Raw genomic sequence first — 8952 nt, 5'->3', positions numbered from 1 at the left:
TTCTGTCTAAATAAGAAGGTTCTAAACCTAATACAAAACTATATACAATAAGAACAATTATCAAATGTGGTCCAGGAGAAAGAAAGGGTAATAACAAAAATGGAATACAACTAACAAGAACAACATCAAGCAAGAATCACATACTAAATGCCCAGGCTACAGGTAATTCATGAATAACAGAGATTATTCCAAAAGCTGTTCTATCCTGAAGAATCTAAATCTTGTATCTCAAATGTCTTAGCTAAAATATGAGAGGATAGTAACTGAATATCTAATCTTCAATCCCATCAAAGACCTATGAAGGAAAATAATATTACTTGAGTAAGCAGGAAGTACAAGCAAGAAACTTCCAAAAGATGCAAGAAATGACATAAACAGGTTGACCTGGACAGTCACCCAAAGTCTCTCTGCAACATTGGGGCAATCAACTTTGGCTGTAGGCCTAGAATATCTGACAGACCATTTTCAGAACCAGAAAAATTCAAAGACTGTCCTACCCTCTCTTGGCAAGGTTCAACAGTCACTTTTCCTTGTATCCTGCTTGTTCAGACTGGACGGCGTGCTTGCTGTCAGCAGTCGAGGTAAGGGGAGTTCTTTGCCTGATAGGCCAGTTTTACCAGCATGAAAACAAGCTCCATATGGAGCGTATTGGATGCCAACCATTCACTCAGGAGTAGATTGATGCTGCCAGGAGCAGTTGTGTCTCTCATCAACAGAATTCTAAATTATTAAAACATTAAATGCTATATTCTGTAGGTCTTTGAAGTGTTTGAAGTCTACCTGTCTATGAGGAGTACATCTATGTGCATCTAGAGAACCTAACTAACATAAGTGTAAGTATGACAAACATGGGTGACTATGAACCTGTAATTCTTTTTTTTGGTTTGTTTTTGGGTTTTTTGTTTGTTTTTGTTTTGAGACAGGGTTTCTCTGTGTAGCTTTGATGCCTGTCCTGAAACTAGCTCTGTAGACCAGGCTGGCCTCAAACTCACAGAGATTCTCCTGCCTCTGCCCCCCCCAAGTGCTGGAATTAAAGGCATGCCTGTGCCACCACCACCAGTTTAACCTGTAATTCTTAATAACCTATATATCTTAAAGACTAAAGCTTCACATTATAAAAATAAACATGCTTTAAACAGATTGCAGCATGAGGACAATGACCTTGAAAATGAAACAATATATAAAATATCTTAATCATAGGTAAGAACGTATAGTGAAATATGACAAAAATATTCTTACTTTGTATCATATACAAAATATCTTAAGTAGAAGTAGAAACATACATACAGTATAACAAAGTAATTTTACATTTGTATACAAAAACATTGTAAACAGAAATAGGAACATAAACAATATAACAGATATAATTTTGATTTTGTATCAATATGCAAATTATCTTAGACAGAAAAACAAAAATAATTTTATACTTCCCGTTCAATGAAAGGACTTGTCTTAAAATATAAAAGCAGAGGGGTTAGAGAGAGATATCAGCAGTTAAAGAACACTTGTTGCTCTTGCAAAGGACCCAGGTTTGGCTCCCAACTCCTGCACAGTACTTACACTGAAAGCATCAGACACGCACTTACATCACATTCAAACAAAACACTCACATCCATAAGATAAAAACTTTTAGGGAAGAGAAAAATGTGGAGAGCAACTGAGGAAAGACATCCAGCATCAACCACCGGCCACCACCCCCATAGGGAGACATGCACATGCACCTACACAGACCACATGAGACCACACATGAACACACCAACCTTCCAACACTTAGGATGTATCCAGTATTAGAGCCAGGCTTCCCTCAGGCCCTGATATGTGGAGAAGACATAATTCCTTGCCTAAAACCAGCAGCATGCTTTGTAGAACCAGAATTGTCTTGGGGCCAGGGCCTTGGGAGAGCTGTGGTTTCAGATCCTGGGAACTCTACACCCCATCACTCCATCCTTATCCTCACTGCTCCTTGAAGGCCTGTGATTATCAGTCCCAAGGCAGCTAAGTGTGTGGTCTGTGACACATTTGAGATATTCCGTGTTCCCTTTGGGCAGCATTGCTTGATTAACTTCCTATCGACTTTGTACCGTTGATTGATGGCTTTCTACTCACTCTGGCTTGTTTTCCCTCACAAATCATACATGTTGTGCTTCTTGGTGTAAATAAACTTGCTTGGCATGAGCTATCAGCTTATGCAAGACCTCCTGGTCCCAACTTTCTTATCGTCTTTATTTCCTCATCCGTGGTCCTCCTACTAAGGACCCTGTCACTAAAGGATGACCTACTGGTCTAGGTCATCTAGAGTATAGTATAGGGACAAAGTATGACGACAGGCTGAAATAAGCCCAATACAGGCCTTAATTTGTGTTCAAATTTAAAACATCCCCCCCCACGTACTTAGTGTGTGTGTGTATGGGAGGAAGCACATAGTGTGCTATGACACACACATGGAGGTCAGAAGACAATGTGAGAGGGTCAGCTCTCTCCTTCGACCATGTGGATCCTGGGATCAAACTGAAGTTGTCAAGCTCATCAGCAGGTGCTTTTATTCACTGAACCATCTCACTGACCCGCGTACAAATTTTTCCTTAGTCTTCATTACTAAAACAGAGATATGAGGCTCGAGGACTGATGTGGGTGGGAGCAAAGTTCACTAGTTATCATGCAGCATTTGGCAAGTAAGATCTTCATTTAGGTTGGAGGCTTGAAGGCAGGAGCAAGGAAGGGTGACAGTGTGACTGATGGACCCGAGGCCCAGTCCCCAGGGCAGCAGACTGTGAGCTCTTTCCATTTCCATTTCCCCAGAAGGTCTAAAAAAAAGCTTCGATGCCTGGTGTGGGATGTTAGTTTAAGATGTGTTACATTTGTTTATGTTGTGGAATATTTATTTAATGATACAAAAATGTGTGCATCCTTTTATGTTACATTTGTTTGGCTCTGTAAAGCTGTGTTACTTTGTCTATCCAGAACACCTGATTGGTCTAATAAAGAGCTAAACAGCCAATAGCAAGGCAGGAGAAAGGGTAGGCAGAGCTGGCATGCGGAGAGAATAAATAGGAGGAGAAATCTAGGGAAGAAAGCAGAGTGAGAGAGCAAGAAAAAGAGGAGAGGAGGATGCCAGGGGCATCACCCAGCTGCACAGTCAGACACGGAGTAAGAAGAAAAATACATAGAATAAAGAAAGGTTAAAAAGTCCAGAAACAAAATGTAGTTAAAAAGAAATGAGATTATTTAAGTTAGTTACATTTGTTTCTAACTCCCCAGAAGTGTCAAACAGAGTCTTCATAGCGAGAACAATTTCATGCAGTGCCCTCCTGGAGTCAGTGAGAAAATATGGAAGAGGCCAAAGGTCCAATGCCCCTTCAAGAGCAATAACCAGTTTCGCTCCCCCAGGCCTCAAAGCTCCCACCATAGCCCAGCAGTGCCAAGGGCTAGTGATCATAGGATCCAAGGGGAGGGAAGGAGCTCAGCAAAGAGAAAACTTCCAGTAACTCAGGAGCTATAAGGAAAATCAGAAGAAACATGGGTAGCAAGGCCCTGAGGGTATTGTACAGCTGGACAATGGGCGGCAAAAGCCCTGGGGTATGGGACTGGGTGATGCTGAGTGTAAAACTTACAGTCTTCCTAATTAGAAAGCACTTACAACTACAGTCCCACCATTGGCAAGGGAACAGACGAAATTTCTGGTTACATTTTACTTACCTGGAGAAATGAATAGCATTTATTTAATGTGTGTGAGTCAGTTCTCTCCTTTCACCATGTGTGTTCCAGGCATCAGACTCAGATAAGTCAGCGTGGTGGCTGTTGATGGGGAGGTGGGGGACCCAGCTAGCTTACACCCAAAATAATCACACAGAAACTGTATTCATTTAAACACTGCCTGGCCCATTATTTCTAGCCTCTTATTGGCTAACTCTCACATATTAGTTTAACCCATCTCCATTAATGTGTATCACCACTTGACTGTGGCTTACCGACATGAGTCTAACCAGCATCCCTCTTGGGCAGGAGAAACATGGCGTCTGCCACAATGTCCTTCTTCCCAGCATACAGTTCTGTCTACTCTACCTACCTAAGTGCTGCCCTATTAAAAGGCCAAGGCAGTTTCTTTATTCAACCATTGAAAGCAACACATAGACAGAAGAACCTCCTATACCATTTCCCCTTTTTCTGTTTAAACAAAAAGGAAGGTTTTAACTTTAACATAGTAGATTTACATATAACAAAACAGTTATCAAGCAAGAATTACAGTTATAATATTTATATCTACTTTATCTTTTATCATAACAAAGGAAAACTTTAACTATCTATCTATTCTTCAACTCCATCAAAGACTCCAGAAGGATATAATATTACCTAAGTAAACCAGAAGTAAGCAACTTCCAAAACTCTAGAAATGACAGAGACATCTCGCTGCCTGGACAGCCACCCAAAGTATTTTTTATACTGTTGGGGCATCCATCTTTAGCCGACAAGCCCATAGTATCCAGCAGACTTTTCCATGAAGCAGGAAATTTTAAAGACAGTTTAGTCACTTTTTTCTGTATCCTGCAGAATGTCTTGCAGACGCTTTCATGAATCAGGAACCCTGAAGGATCATCTCACCTTTAAGCAAGTTCAGCAGTCATCTCTCTGTGGGTTCTTTATGTCCAGCTTATGCATCATTCCAGGCAAGAGCAGTTTCTTGCCCAAATGGCTAACCAACTCCATAAGGAGCCTCTTCGATGCCCACCTTCTTCAGGAAGTAGCTTGGTGCTGCCAGGAGCAGACGTGTCTTACTGTCATGAAAAACTCTAAGTTATTAAAATATTTTAAATGCCATATTCTGTATTCTTTGAAAAATATGAAGAATGCCTATCTAATTGAAATATATCTCTACATATCTAGAAAATCTAACTAACACGACTACAAGCTTAACTATTATTGATGATTATCCATTAACAACCTATATTTCCTAATTACATATTACATTTTTAAATGAACTACATAATCACAATACCTTAATCAAGAGCAGAAATATACATACAGCAAGATTGACCTTAAATTTATACCAATAAAGCAAAATCCATACCAATGTAAATTATTCATATCTATATCATGTCCCCCTTTAAATGTAAAAGAATATTTATAAGCAATATTTGGGAATATGGGCACAGTTTTTTCTCTCCAAACTGCTTTGTGCTGTATGGGATCCCTGTTAATCAGGTCTTTATGGTGTATCCTGTATGTAGGCTCATCTCAGTTGGCAGTTGAGCAAAGTAAGTTTTTGAGGGTGTTCACAGGTGGCAAGTATCTTTACCCATTGATCCCTCTCACTGGCTCACTGTTGGTGTTTTTGTATTTGGGACTAGAGAAATGGCTCTTACCACTCAAGCTCAGTTCCCGCATCCATGACTCACCACTGCCCCGAAGTCCTGCTGCTGGGCAATCTGATGCCCTCTTCTAGCCGTTCAGTGGCACCTGCATCCACACACACATATCCTCACCCAAACACACATGCATAACACAATTAAAATTAAAAAGATATCCTTAAAAATATTTTTGTTGTTTTCTATTATAGTCAGCCGGGTATAGTGGCACGTTCTTGCAATCCCAGCGCATGGGATTAAAGAAAGAAGAGCCAGGAGTTCAAAGTTATTAAAAAAATTGTAACTTAACTGGCATCCTGTGGTTTTACTGATACGTCTTTAAGAAGTTCTAGGATCCTCAGCTACGCTAATCCTTACCTGTCCTTCTTTTTGGAGGGCAGATAGAAAATGATGATCAGAGTCTTGGTATAACCAGAGCCCAAAGCATCTTGACTGTGTCTCTGGTGATCACATTTATTTACAGGGCTGAAGAGAGGCTCTGTGGTTAGGAGCACTTGTTCCTCTTGTCGAGGACCCGGATCCGATTTCTAGCACCTACATTGTGGCTCATATCTGTACTCTAGTCCCAGGGCATCCAATACCCTCTTCTGACCTCTTTAAGCACTTAGGGATGCACATGGCACACAGACATACATGCAGAGGAAACACTCATACACATTAAAAGCAAACAAACAACAACAACAAAGCAACTGGGCAGTGATGGTGCACGCCTTTAATCCCAACACTCAGGAAGCAGAAGCAGACGGATCTCTATGAATTCGAGGCCAGCCTGGTCTACAGAGTGAGTTCCAGGACAGCCAGAGCTACACAGAAGCCTTGTCTTGAGAAACCTAAATAAAAAAACAAATATTTTTTTAAGGAAGCTCTGGGAGCTAAACTCACCCAATAGAATGAAAAGTATGGGTGTTTGGGAAACATGAAAGGTGAATCAGGACACTCAAGGAGGCCTCATTATAGGATTTGACCTTTGTTTGACTAAATAGTGACTGTCCTGCATCTATGCCCAAGTCCTCAAGGGCAGGGAGGTGTTTGTGTCAGGCTCCAGGCTCTCCTGGCTGCTGTGATGTGGAAGTAGCTGTGATTGGTAACTAATGAATCCCAGTCTCCAAGAACCTACTCAATAGATGAACACAAGCGTGCACGGCCGTGCATGCTTGTAATCCCAACCTGGGACGTGGAGGCGGGGGACCAGGAGTTCAAAGTTTGCCTTGCTATATAGTAAGTTCAAGGCCAGCCTGGGCTACAGGATACCCCCCTGTCTCAAAGATAATAAGACTATACTCACGCCAGCCCCGAGCAAGAGAATGCTAATGCAAATCTCAGAGATAACCTAGCAAAGTCTTGATGCGGCTTAGAATGTAATTAACAGAGGAAATTAATTTTAGTAGTATATTTTATATAATCTACTGCACCAAATATTATTTTGACATGCTGTTGACATGTTAAAGGATGGACAGGGAATTTTACAGGCCTTTCATACTGTCTATTTATAAATCCTTTGAGCAGCCTGCCGTGGTATTGAGGACCAGCAACCCCAGCACTCAGGAAGACAGACAGGATCAGGGTTGTACTCAGCTACATATCGAGTTTGAGGTCAGACTGGGCTATGTGAGACCCTGACACAGAAACAAACAAATTCTGTGTTTACACTTGCTGCATTGTTCAACTAAGATTTACATCTAAAGTGCTCAATAAGGGTATCAAACAGCACAGCTCTGTATGCGTGTGTGCGCGCGTGCGTGTCTGTCTGTCTGTCTGTCTGTGTGGATGTGTCTGTGCTTGTCTACTTTGAAACAGGGTCCTCTATAGCCTGGTGGCCTTCAGCTTGCTATGTGACTGAGGCTAGTCTTGAACTCCTGATCCTCCTGTGTTTATCTCTCAAGCCCTTGAATTACAGGCATGTGCCCTGCACTTGGATCAGCCTTGTAGCCTGGCATGTGCAGTGTTTACTTATGAAGACCTCTGAGGAGCCAAACAGAAGGCTACTCTTTTTTGAAAATTGTATCTAATGTTTATGTTTAGGGGTGGAGAACAATTTTTGAACTGCTGGCTGGAGAGTGACCAGACAAAAGTGGATTAATTTGGTGGGATAGAAGAGGCTGAAGATGAACAGATGGGTACCGACGGGGTTAGGAGAAACTGAAGGAATAGGGTCCTTGTCCCTTTAAGTCTTTATTGTCAGCAGTCTCTGGGAGCCAGCCCCCCCCCCCCTACAGCCAAAGCTGTGTAAACCTTGGCTGCCACCTGGTGGCCTGATGTTAGTGCCAGGGAATCACAATGCCACCCACACTTATCTCTGGGGTCCAAGTCTGCCTGTCCCTGCTGTTGAGGGCTTGGATATTCCTTCTAACTGGGATTTCTAGACTTGGAAAAACAAACACCAAACTGATTGTGCAGTGACCCACAACTACTCAGGAGATTGAAAGTTGAAGGCCAGACTAAACAACAGAGTGAGACACACCTCTTTAAAACATTAAAACTAGTTACTGAATTAACTTTGTATTTTAGATTAATATGTATGAATAATCTTTTTGTATAAGCTTGTTCCAGGTCAATTAACTGACTTTTTGTGAAACTCAAATGTAACTGGACATGCTGTATTTTATTTGAAAGCTCTATTTTAGTACATTTTGTACATTTTGAAGGTTCTAATGGAAAAGAATAAACCCTGAACTTCCCTGGGGCAGAGGACTACATGGTAAGGATGCACTGGGCTCTGAACTTTGCTAGGAGTCACGCAGAGAGAACAAGAGGAGTCTGAGGCCTGAGGGCACTCAGCAAGGACTTAACTAGCTGCCCAGATGTGAGGACTAGTTAATATTAACCCAGTTTTCTGCTGAGCACTGAAGATTGCTTCCCTGGTCTAGTCTCTCTTCTGACTATATACATGGGTTTTTTCTGTCTTCACCTCTGAGGGTGAGCATGGTGGGCTGACCATGTCCAGAGACACCCAACTCCTCTGCACCAGGTAAGGAGACCAGAAGAGGAAGTAGTGCCGCCTTCCCACCACCTCCCAGAGCTGGACCTCCTGGGACCTGGAATCTCCTCCCTGCACTGAAGAGATGAGAAAACTGAGGCCCAGAGAAGGACGGGGATCAAGCGATTGAAAGACTTCTTGGTCTAGATGCTTTTCCTTTTCCAGGCAAGTGAACACTAAGGCTTTGGATCACACTCATCCTGTTCCTGGCTGGCCTAGTTTGCTTATGCTTCTGTATAAGACACCGTAACCAAAGCAACTTGGCAAGGGAAGGGGTTTTTTTTGGTTTGCATGTTCTGATCACAGTCCATCACTGAAAGACATCAGGATGGGAACAAAAGGCAGGAACTTGAAGGCAGAAGCTGAACCAGAGGCCATAAAGAATGCTGCTCACTGGTTTGATCTTTGTGGCTTGCTCAGTTTGCTTTTTCATACAGCCCTGGAACCATTTGCCAGGGATCATCATCACAGTGAGCTGGCCCCTCAATCTTTAATCAGGAAAATGCCCTATAGACTTTTACCTACAGGCCAACCTGATGGAGGCATTTCCTCAACTGAAGTTCCCTCTTCCCAGTTGACTTGGCTTGTGTCAAGCTGACAAAAAACTAATCC

General features: G+C 42.2%; 1 non-coding gene across 1 annotated transcript; it reads left to right on the top strand.

Moving 5' to 3' along the window:
• Positions 1–5697: 5697 nt before the first annotated feature.
• On the top strand, positions 5698–5808 carry LOC142833264 (U8 small nucleolar RNA). The gene has a single exon (XR_012907388.1). It is a non-coding gene; the product is annotated as a U8 small nucleolar RNA (small nucleolar RNA).
• Positions 5809–8952: the final 3144 nt, after the last annotated feature.

Source organism: Microtus pennsylvanicus, chromosome 12 (assembly GCF_037038515.1).
Source record: "Microtus pennsylvanicus isolate mMicPen1 chromosome 12, mMicPen1.hap1, whole genome shotgun sequence".
Taxonomy (NCBI): domain Eukaryota; kingdom Metazoa; phylum Chordata; class Mammalia; order Rodentia; family Cricetidae; genus Microtus; species Microtus pennsylvanicus.
Note: the sequence above shows the minus strand (reverse complement) of the source record. Positions and strands in the feature narration are given on the sequence as shown.